Genomic DNA, 12,540 nt, shown 5'->3' with positions numbered 1-12,540 from the left:
ACGTCTTCCACCGTTTAAATTTTTTGCTATTCCCGCTTACAACGTTCGGAAAATTCACATTGGAATTTTTCTTCCCTGGAGAAATCAGCGTACTTTTTTTCACTTTTTTTTTTTTCATGTAAAGAAGCGAAAAATGGTGATTATGTGTGTGCCTAGCGTTATCTTTTTTTCTTGTTCTCTCGCTTTGTCCAACAATAGGTTGCAGAGCATAATTACCCTTACCACTGTTCAAATACACAAGGTTGATCGAAGTTGTGTCTCTGAATAGGGAGACCAACAGATAAGATCTAGAAAAAGTTCTCAGAAGAGGTTACTTTTTCGTCCTTTGCGTTCTTATTCAAATTTGCCATATTAGATCGATTCCAAAAAAATTAATCTTCTCACAGAGGTGTTATAGACGATTGCATATAACAAAGGAATGAACGGCGGCCTTTCGCATTTACTTCTGAATTTATTGATACAAAATCAAGCATGGACACAAAATATAAACAACTTGACAGATTTTTCAGACGCCAGCATCAAGTAGCATTTAAAAGCGGCTTCTTCAGATAAGAGGAAAAACCGGATTTCCCTACTTTACTTCGAATTTAATTCTTCACAGAACTGCCAATACGATACTTTCATGCCCCTTGGAATTTCGGAAAATGAAGCAAGTGAAAGCGTTAGATGATTTTTTGCGAACTCATAGAAAGTTAATAAAGAAAAGCTCTAAGTTTAGAGAAAAAAATTAAAATTCTTAAATTTGTAGACGATAACCATACAGTCATCTCCAGTTGAAACGTTTGCAGAATCAATTAAAGGACCGGAAACTTTTCGGCATTTTGTGGGAAAGCAAGAAAATGTGCTACATGTGATGATATCCAGATTTTACAGAAACTTGACTGCTATAGTTTGTTGTAACAAATAATTACTTCTTATGAAATCTGTATGTATGTGTACCGTAATGTTTGTTAATAAATTAAATGGGACACAAAAAAGCTACGGTCGGTGTAAAACTATAGCTTATAGACATTTCCCGCTTGAAACGTTTTCCCGCTTACTCACGGTTTCTTGAAAAATGTTATGAGCGGGATCGATTGTATATATATATTCTGTTTGAAATGGACAAGAAAAGTAACTTATGCAGGTTTAGCAATTATTAGCAGAGGTTTAGTTTTTGCAACTTAGCAAGTTTAGCGGGAGGATAGGGACGCTTGAAATCCCATTTGAAAGAATACACAAATAAATATGAACCACTCCATATTATACCAGACCAGACATGAACGTTTCCGTCGCTGATCAGCCTTTGCAGGCTGTCTGGCGACTCACAGATCATCATGTGATGGAAAAAGGCAAGTTTGTGCATAAGTCGTGTAGTGTATGTATGTGTAGAGAGTGAAAGAGCCAGGAGAGTGTATTATTTACAAATCTTCGCGTTAAAACACAACACAGTAAAAAGGGGGGAAAGTTGTCATAAAGGAAGTAGCTGATGAAATGCTCCCCAAACATTATAAAATTTTACATAATCGAGAGACACCAATCCGGGAAGACTAAATTTTTGTGCAAACAAGTCTACTACGGTTCTTGCAGACCCATTTATTACTTTGAAAAATACATATACAATTTACCCCTTTTGATCAGGTAACGGATAAACGCATAACTCGTTTATGCAGATAAAATCTTTTGAAATTAAATTTTTTTTCTATTGGGACAATATTGAAGATTTTATTGACCAGGATAACTTCAATTTATTAAATTATTTTATTTAAATTTTTGTTCTCTGTTAAGTCAATAGAGAGCGCTGACACTTTTTGATTAAAGTAAAAATTTCAAAAAACCTGCACAAAAGCCAAGTTATTGCAATTGGAACAAATCAACGTGTAAAAATAGGATTTGAGTTTGTGCCACAAATTACAAGTATTGGATGCAATAAAAAAAAACTCGAATATTGAAATTGCAAATACAAAGGCCACAACAGGCAAAACACCCACCGAGGTGACTGAAAAAGACGCCCATAAAAAATATGAATGGGAAATACAGGGGGGTCGAATGTGCAGCGGCAAACAAAAAACTTCGAGTTGTCGTTAGTTCGACTTACGAAAATTCTGATTTCAGAGTAGGGAAAAGAAAGATGCATTATATAAAATAACCGTATGCTGAATTCTATTGCTAAATGCTGAATTCTGTTGCTAAATGCCGAATTCTATTGCTAAATGCCGAATTCTGTTGCTAAATGCTAATATTAATTTACCTCTCAAATGCTGAATTCTATTACTATGCTGAATTCTATTACTATGCTGAATTCTATTACTATGCTGAATTCTATTACTATGCTGAATTCTATTACTAAATGCTCAATTCTATTGATAAATGCTATTGCTTAACGCAGAATTCCATTTATAAATTTTAAATTCTCTTGTTAAATGATAAATTATATCTGTAACTGCTATTTAGCTCACTTAAGGAAGTTAATTTAATTTTTTCATTAAAGGAGGAAAACTTCGAGTTAAGGGAAATTTTAACACTGAAATACAGAAAAAAGAGGGCCAGAAGAAAAAATGTATGGTTCAAAGGGGGGCTACGGGCGAAAAGGGTTAAGAAACGCTGTTCTGATGCATTTTTAGTTGAGGTGGAGTCACAATAGGAGAAATGCGATTTTGTTTGTACGCTTTGCACGTGCTATCATTTTTTATATATACGGGTGTTTTCTTTAAATAGACCAACAGACTCTGAGGATTGTTAGTACGCATCAAGAGGAACAAAACTTGCAATGGAACAGGGTGTCGCAAACCCCGTTGAGAAGGTGAAAATCGCGTCCAGAGGAGACGGAAGGTGGACGTCAGTTGATCGCTGAATGCGTTCGTGGGTTCGCTCACCATATTTGATGTAAGCAGCTTCGCGAAACGCATGCGCTGGCGGTAGGACGACGTAAATTAGCGCTATTGCGGTAGTAAGTGCGTGTAGCAGTTAGTTGCCTGTTTCAATGAATATCGTGATGGCTGACTACACGAACGAGGAATACGCTGATATGCGTCTGATTTACGGTCGAGCAGATGGCAATGGGCACTTAACACAGCGGATGTACCAACAGCAATATCCGTTAAGGCGTTGTCCGCACCATACTATATACCTTCGCCACGATCGATCAACTACTACGGGAGATGGCTACCTTCCACTCAGCAAGGGTCGTTGTGGACTGTGCAATGACGCCAGGCCGCCGCTTCCAACAACTCTTGTAATAATTGATCAAATAAATATTTTTTGTAGTTATTATTGCACTTTTTTGTCGTTCCAGCGTGAATCGAAACCTGCGTGCGTTTTCTGCGATTTTCACCCGCTTCGGGATTCGAACCCTGACCTGCACAGATAAGCCTCGTTCACATGTGCAAATATTGTGGTAGCATTGGAATCTATAGAACCTGCTTTACGACTTTTTTCCTTCATAAGGAAAGAAATGGAGAGCAGTCATTGGTGAAAATTCTTGAAGCGGGTTTTTTAAACCTGCTTTTTCTATTTCCCATGTGAACGGGGCTTCAGAGACTAGCTCCCCTAACCACTGGACTGCTGCCGTCTAGCAGTCTATTGATAGTACAATAGACCTCGCTTGAACGGATATCAGCGATTGCGGTACGTAATAGCCGATTAAGTGGAGAAAAATGTGTTCCGACGCTTTGTTAAAGATTAGGAATAATCTTCGGTTTTTATCGTGGATATTATCCATCGAATGGATAGGTTTCGGATTTATATATCGCGTTGTGAACCCTGACCATGGCCCCATATAATTACATTCTTTAGTCATCGACAGATGCTAACTTGCATTCGCCTATCTTCTTTACGTTATCTTCTTGTCATGAATGCAGAACATACGAGATTACCATCGACATTTCATTATTATAATTCACCGAACAGCAAAAACTAACGGACAACGCTTATTTTCTTTATTTATGTTGTTCTTTCCCAATTTTTGAATTCAAATATCTCAGTGAATATTGCACTTGGTAACGTGGATTTTTTTGGCCTCAGGAAAGACAGGGCACCAACTTCCCAATTAGGTTTTTGAGGAAAGGGTGTCCGTATAAAAAGTTAATTTTTTTTAAATTTTAATAATTATTCAACTCTTTGCAACATAAATGGCGTGCTGATGCCTGCACATTATTTGGGTATTTTTTCCGATTGGATGTAGGCCTATGCCTCTAGGATGAACGGTTCGCCAATAAAATGCGGCATGGGATATTGAGTAATCGCCCTGTATATGAGTTACAGATCTGCCCTAAATGACTCTGATATGACGTAGATGAAAATTTTTTTCATGAAACTACACGTTTTCAAATTTTTCAGTAAATAGAACTGAAGAGTTGTAGGCTTATATTTCCGAGCGGTCAACCACAAGCAGTTTTACAAGGTATTAGCATATATTGTGGAGTAATGAATTTACGCACAATAGCTCTTTATACTACTTTTTCCTATTTATGATAATTATCCTGAACGATGATCACGAGATACCAAAAAAGAGGGAGGAGACCATGACGGATGAAACGTGGGGGATGGTTCTGCGGTCAGAGTTGCGGTCGTCACATCCAATGCAAATGCATCGTGTCTTCAATCATCATCAACTGACGATGCGAAAGATGATGACTTCGGTGAAAGGTTATCTGACTCGTCAGTCACGTTCTTGATCTATTTTTTGACGTGAATACGTCATTGAAATCATCTGACGATACTGGGTGCACTCGCAAAAGTTCTAAATAATTCAAACGCTCACATCTCAAGAAGTATTCAGTCCTATGAGTAGTAGTGAAACCATGGTCCCCACATGGGGGTGGGCTGTCAAGGCTCCAGCCCCGGGGCCCGGGATGATTTTCATTATTTTTTTTTCACGCTATAAATCCACCATAAAAGGGCCCGTGAAAGTCTGGTCCGGGGCCCCCCCCCCCCACAAAAGATCCCAGCCTAGGGGCCCTAGTCCAGGATGTGGGGGCCATTAGTGAAACGTGCGTTTCTGGGCGTAGAAGCTTCTATGGGAGACGCCGCATTTCTCTACTACTCCGTATCAGTGCTTTTTTGATGGCTGCGGGGAGATCTCGTTAAGGCAAACCCGATGATACCATTCTGGTTTCAATACCTCTTCCGGACTTTCTTTCTTTCTTTCGAAACGAGAACAACTCAACTCTATCGCCATGGGCAATTTGCTACCTAATGAGTTGTGCCGGAAGTGTACTTAACAATCTGAGTGCGTATCTAGTATTGTGTCTGATTTGTCATTGCTGCCATCTATGTTTCAGAAGTGAGTGAAGTGTAATGGTTGAATATTTGTAGCGCTTGTAGGCCGGTTGCTCTCTGTGGCGACACTTTTTGACGGGGAGATCGGCTCGCATTCGCGCCTCGAAGTTGGGAACCACAGAAAACCAACTTCAGCCGATCACCGCTGTAAGGACGGTGGGGTTCGAACACGGGCTACGCTCTTCCGGTCTAGGCACCAAGTTCGCGTCCCGCTTTCGTAACGAAATTGTTTTACGCTATATCTCCACAGGTTCGCAACGCAAATAAATACTAATGGCGTCTCTTTCGGTGTATGGGTATCAGGCTCGCAGCTCGATTTCTTAAAATATTGCTTTACGTCTTATCTTGAGAGGTTCGCAACGCAAATAGAAACCAAAGACGTCGTCTGATGGGCATTTTTAAGACAAATCTAATGATACCACTCCGGTTTTAATACCTTTTCTGGTCTGGGCACCAGTCCTGCAAACCCACTTCCGTAACCAAATTGTTTTACGCTGTATCTCGAAAGGTTTGCAACGAATATGGACGACATTGGTATCGTCCGGTAGCTATTCCAAAGACAAATCTGATGGTGCCAAAACCATTATGTCAGTACCTACCACGCAAACGTAGGCACAAAGAACGTATTAACGTCAAAACTTGCACCCGTGTCTATGACACAGCCTACCCCAAGTTTTTTTTGCTTAAGGAAAAATCTAACAAAAAGGATTTCAAGTCTTTGAAAGGACATTAGCAATAGTAAATTTTATTTTTAAAAAAAGTTTTATCTTCCCGAAATTTCGAAATGCTTCCAATACTGATAAATTTAAAAGAAATTAATATATCTAATGATTATACATACTTAAGTGAACGTCAAAAGAAAATTACGGCACATATAGAGAGACACTTGCATTTCCATTAATAAACGCCTGTTGTCTGTAGAAATGAACACAATAAACTTGACAGCACTAATGACCGGTACATCATCGGTCATTAGTGACCAACCGATTCTGTGGTCCGTACGTACTACCAGTAGCTAACGAGAATATGGTTTCCTTTTGCAGTTTTAAGCTAGGGATAATCACTGTGGAATCAAGGACTGCATCGTTCGTTGTTAATGACTAGGAGGCGTTTCAGCTTCTTGTTTTCTGGTAAATTGACCAACGTAAAAAGGAGGAAGATAATTTATCTGAGATAAGTAGTATTTAAGGAATACATGTTATCGTTGCGTAAAAGTTATTTCCATTATGGGGATTCGTTAATAGTTCTCTAAAATATGCAAATATGCGAATACGGGTGTGTTTCGTTTCGGCTATAATCGGTGTTTTTGAGCAGCGTGTAATTAATCACTGTCTTTAGCGATTGGTTGGATATTTTTCTATTATATTTTGTACCGAAATAAAAACAGTCATCATTGTTTCATATAGCCTAATAGAAGTTGTCTGAACTGACGGATGCCCTTCGGCCATGAATGCATTATGCACAAAATGGAAAGAAGTTATTCTAATTATGGGCAATCTTTCCGAGAAGATTTTCTACAAGTTAACGATGCAGCGCAGGGGCCTGTATAAAGAGCACGTTTGTTAACATATTTACGGCCAGAGCCGTAAGAACAAAATGCCCCCCCCCCCCCAGGCCAAGTGAATTTTTTGAGGCTCCACAGGCAAACTTACATATTTACTGTGAAAAATTTAGCCAAATCTTAATTTTATGAAACCTCTCTTCTCTTGAGACCCCCGGGCCATTCTCGGGTGGTCCCCATCCATTAAGAAGGCACTGCTTAAGACAACTATAGCTTAGACCAATTCTTTAATCCGAATCAGGGTAATTTAATTAATCCTTGGATGCATGCGTGATTTGCATTATGTTTGCTTTTTGAATAAGCGGACAAGTGACAGTTTAAACCAGACGAAATTTTCAACTAATGTATGAAATTAAAAAGAGCAAAAAAAACTTTAAAACTTGAAAATAATTATCATTATTTTTAGTTTCATGTGAAAAAAAAGATGCAACGTTATTTATTTCTCAAAATTTCAAGTAGAATCAATTACAAAAAGAATTTTAGTTGGAAAATTATAAATGATTCAATCGATAGCTTATGGTCGTTTCAAAACTATTCGATGTGATTAAAAAATTAATTAATAGAATTTCGATTCAGCAAATGGAATCAATCCATGTATATCAAAAAGGATTGTGGTTATTTCAAACGCTAGTGAAAATATCACCTTTCGAGACGTTGGCTTTATCCGATATAGTGTTCATTTCATTTATCAATCAATTTTCAAGTACGTGTTCAGCGGTGAAAACCACTGAATTCCCATCGAGACCTGACCGTGGGTATCATTATGAGAAGTGCTGAGAATGGGTAGTAGCCATTATTATATACGTGAGGCCCAGAGAGAGAGAGTAAATCGATTTGTTTGGCACGCGAATCGACGGTCGCAACAGCCGCTGGTATCACGTTTCCCGTCGGCAAAAGCAGCAGCCACTGCCGCATTTTCGAAGCCGTAGTTTTTTGCTCGCGTCGGGTTTACGCGAGACGGGCGGCGAAACGCAGCACATGCATCGGCAGCCGGCCGGTCCTTCTCAAGTTGCGGCTCATACATTTACGTCGCTCGGCTCATACATTCATTGATTCTGTGTTCGCTTCTCTCACACTGGGGTACTCGAAAAGAGCGCCGACCACTTTAATGGTTTCGTAATAGATCACGATTCACAATAATATGAAAAATGGTTCATAATTTTTTTTTTCATTTTATTTAAATACCATTCGCATGAGCACTTTAAATATTTAAAACCAAAACCAGAATAATCATTTTTCTATGGTTTTCCATGACAAAATTTCATTCATTCCCATAGACTTTGATTGCGGCAGATTGGCATCTCAGTGGAAATTTCAATGGAAAATCCGAATTCAAATTTTTCATTCAACTGAAACACCGGGAATAGCCGTCACACTTTTGACATTTCAATTAATTTAATATAATTGTAATGTCGACTTATACATTTATTCAGTATTTCAATTATCACAATTATAAATTTGAATAACTGGTTTGTACTAGAAATACTACAAATGCAGAAATATTGCTTTTTTTTTCCTGTAAAGTATTAATTTTTGAATATATCTTGTCGAGTGTGACAACCAACTCCCATATACGTGGCAAGTTATCACAGACCATGGGGTATGTTGTCACACAACATTAATTAGGTATTCGCTCATTATAAAACATTGAAAATGGTGGAACTGAATAAACTTTATAAAATTTACAATGAATTCTCTTCTTCAATCTGCCCATCAAAATGGGGGGAAAAAAGCTGAAATAATTGATTACTTAGGTTTATATATATATTTTTTATGTACCCCATTTCTCTTGCTTGTTACATTCAAAAAGTATGAATATTGACAACGTAATTATATTGCAAGTTGTTTTAATTTCACTTATGGCCACTTTTGAACAGTGATTTTGGCTATTGTGCTAAGTGTTGCCACTTGTGCTCAGTGGTATCTTAAAAAAAGGGGGGGGGGCTGTTGTTGCAACGGGTCCCATACCACACAGAGTGAAATAAAAGCCTCCAAATTATTGAGAATTTTTATCCTGACGCCCCGTGGTCCCATGCTCAATCCTAAAATCAACGCTGAGGCCATACATCAGAATATTCTCTGAAATTGTAATTTCTCATCCCATTGAAATAAAGTTGATGAATTCACTATAATATAGTATTATACTTTCATTTTTCATACATAGTGAAATAAATCAACGAAGCGAAGCCAAATTAACACACCGTAATTCCCTTAGGGCAGTGGTTCTCAACCTTTTCGATCCCGCGGCCCGGTTCCATTCGTTTTTGTGAATCGAAGCCCCTGTTAAATACGTGACCAACGGAAAATGAAACACTAATCACTCGCGGTCCGGTATGAACAAGATCAGGACACGGTACCAGGCCGCGGCCCAGAGGTTGAGAAACACTGTCTTAGTGGGTAAGATATCACATGAGACAACTAACCCTGTTTCGTTTCGTCTGGGACAACCAGCCCCAGATCTACATATCTAAAAAATTTAATCCAACAACAATTTTTTTGTTAACAAGGAAGTTTGCAACTATGCATAATAATAGCATATACATTACTTCATAATAGACATACTCGATAAAATCGATTAATAAAGGCATGCCATAATAACAAAACATAAACCAAGACAACGGAAAAGTACTAATAAAATTAAAATTTAGAAAAATCTTTCTAAAAAATTACGAAAGTGTCCGACGTGCAGATGAATACTAGGAAGAAGAATCCCCATTGAAAAGATGCACAAACTATACCATTATGGACAGTGGGCACCATCAGAGAAATTAGGGAAGAATTAAGGGCTGAGAGAAATTGGGGGTGTGACAACCTACCCGTGTAACAAAAAGCCCTAGTCTCCCCTAATTTTCTTCAGCACTCTAAGCAAATAGAAATAACATGTTGCGTAAAAAAAATATTTTCTACAAAAATTGATGCAGTTTTTCCTATTCTTATACTATTATTAATTTCCGTAGTTTGAACGTGTCAGTAAATTATTCGTGTTATGAAATTTTAACCAGGGAAAAATTTTCACAATTTTTGACGTGAATGCGTCTTTTAAATCATCTGACGATACCGGGTACATTGTCAAAAAGTTGAACAACGGAATAATTTAAACGCTCATTTTTCAGGAAGTGTTCAGAAAATATCAGTGTTACGTATGTATGTCTGCTGGTAGATCTCAATAAGAAAAACCAATGATACCACTCTGGTTTTATTATCTTTTTCGGTGTGGGCACCAGACTCGCGGCCCGCTTTAGTAACGAAATTGTTTTACTCCAGAGATTTTCGCAACGCAAATTAAATACGGTGGGATCATCCATTAGATATTTCAAAAGAAGGAATTCGATGATACCCTACCGATTTCAATACTTCTCGCGCTGTGGACACCAGGCACGCAGCCCGCATTCGTCACGAATTTTACGAGTTTTATGCTGTATTTCGAGAAGATCGTAACGCAAATCGACAACATTGGTTGGTTGCGTCTGTTAGCTATTCAAAGGGCAAATCCGATAATACCAATTTCAGTATGTCGTTACCTGCCACGCAAAGCTAAGCCCAAAGAAAGTATTTACGTCAAAACTTGCGGCCTGTCTATGACACACCTATCCAATTTTTAGTCTTTGAAACATTCATTCATCGTTTCAATCACGAACTTAAAAATTGAACACTAACACAGAAATAAAATAACATTTTGTGTGTTTAACTTTATCGTTCAATTTTTATTTTTTTAATTTTATAATCCCTTGAAGTCAAGAATCCTAGAAAAAACGTTATTAGATATGCCGTGGCTTTGAAAACGCATTTAAAAATGAGCTTTTTAAAGGCTCTATAAGAGCCATGTTTTTTCATCACGGAAATTCGAATCTTTGAAAATTGAGTAGTCTACTTATCAGAAACCGGGATTGTATGTGATAAATCCAAAAGCGACTTCATAATTTACAGTGTGAGCAATACACTAAACAGTGAGGTATAGGTCAGGTCAAGATCTGTTTCTCGCATGGGCAAACGGGGCACGTATCGAGAGCCCACGAATTTTCAGATCCCCGGCATTGACAGTCTTTTTTAGTATAATCACGGGCCTCCTCTCTTCCCCCGCCCCATGCTTCTGCCTGAAAGAACACTACATAGAAGGGAGGGGTTCAAAAATTCATATTTTCCCAGGGCTTGAATTTACGAGAAACAGTTTGGTTGATCGCCCTCACGATGAATCGTTTGAGTTAAAAATTGAGTCGATTGCCTTAATTTTATTTATTTATTTATTCAATATTGTTTGGCCGAGGTCTATACAAGACGATGCGGAAGTTATGTATGACGAAAATGATTGATGGTAGAGGAAAATTCGGAAATCTTAGTACAATCTACATAAGCGGTTCTCAACTGGTGCTTGTGCACTTTCCAGGGGCTCCGCGAAAAGGGGGCTCACTTTCCAGGGGCTCGGGAGAAATAAAAAAAACAGTACAATTTAAAAAAAAATAATTACAAACATTTTTAAATAGTAAAAATAAATCAGTAACTTTGATGAATAATTAAAAAATTGGTCTACGGGGCTCGCCATAGAATTTTTTTACTTAAAAGGGCTCCGCGAGTCAAAAAAGATTGAGAACCGCTGATCTACAATATTTGGTGGTAGGTTGTTCCAGTCGATAATAGTTCTTGAAAAAAGAAGCTAAATTTGTAACTCAAAACTAAATTTGAGTCTCACAAAGAATTGTGAGGGTTTTTAATTAGAATGTTGGAAGTGTCGATATTAAAACGCCCATGGGAAGAAGAATTTTTTATCGAGTAAGTTATTGAATTGAATTATTGAGTAAGGAAAGTCGTGGGGAATTCTTTCACGGGTAACTTTAAAAAAGCTGTTTTTGAAGAGTCGAGGGGCAATTCCCAGGTTGAACACCTTCCGGAAATAATGTTAAGGTTGTGTTGGAGAGAGATTCTTGGTCGGATGTATTAGACACTGTTTTGTCAATGACACAATCATCTGCGAAGAGTCTGATACGGCAGTTTATGGAGTCGGGTAGATCATTTATATAAATTAGAAATAGTAATGGATGGTGAGAGGACCGAACCCTGGGGTGTGCCAGACTTGGCATGAAGGAATGGGGAGTTCTGGCCCTTGTATGAGACAAACTGGCTACGGTTAATGAGAAAAGCCTCTACCCATTTAAGCAGTTGAACATTTAGACCAAGGTTTGAAAGGTTTAGTCGAAGTTTATTATGGGGCACCCTGTCAAATGCTTTAGAAAAATCTAGGAAAATGATATCGGGTTGAAGGGTTTTGTCAATGGTGTCTGTTAAGTCATGTATGAAAAGTGTTAACTGCGTAGATACAGATAACGGTGATCTAAATCCGTGTTGGTTAGGAAAGAAAAAGTTATTCGAGTCGAGGTGAATACGGATTTCCTTGGCAACTGTGTGTTCAAAGAGCTTGCAGCAAGAGGAGGTGATTGGTCTAAATAGGTCTAAAATTAAGGGGGTGGACAGTGAATCTGTTTTATGGATGGGAATTATCTTATTAATTTTCCAGTCAGAGGGTAGGTTAGATGTGTTTAGTGAGACGTTGAAAATAATAAGGAGATAGAAATTTCATCTGCGCAGAATTTCAGGATATGATTTGGGATCCCATCGGGGCCAGTAGAGTGGGGTTTTAATGTTTTTAGAAGATTCGGGAGACTAATAGAAGGAGACTTCGAAAACTAGACAGGACTACAGTTGAGAAGTGAATCAGAAAAAATGTA

The sequence above is a fragment of the Pholcus phalangioides genome, unplaced genomic scaffold (genome assembly GCF_987345545.1).
Source record: "Pholcus phalangioides strain wild (caught in Gottingen) unplaced genomic scaffold, Ppha-v1.0 ptg000004l_1, whole genome shotgun sequence".
In the NCBI taxonomy this organism is placed as follows: domain Eukaryota; kingdom Metazoa; phylum Arthropoda; class Arachnida; order Araneae; family Pholcidae; genus Pholcus; species Pholcus phalangioides.
This window is presented reverse-complemented; position numbering follows the sequence as displayed.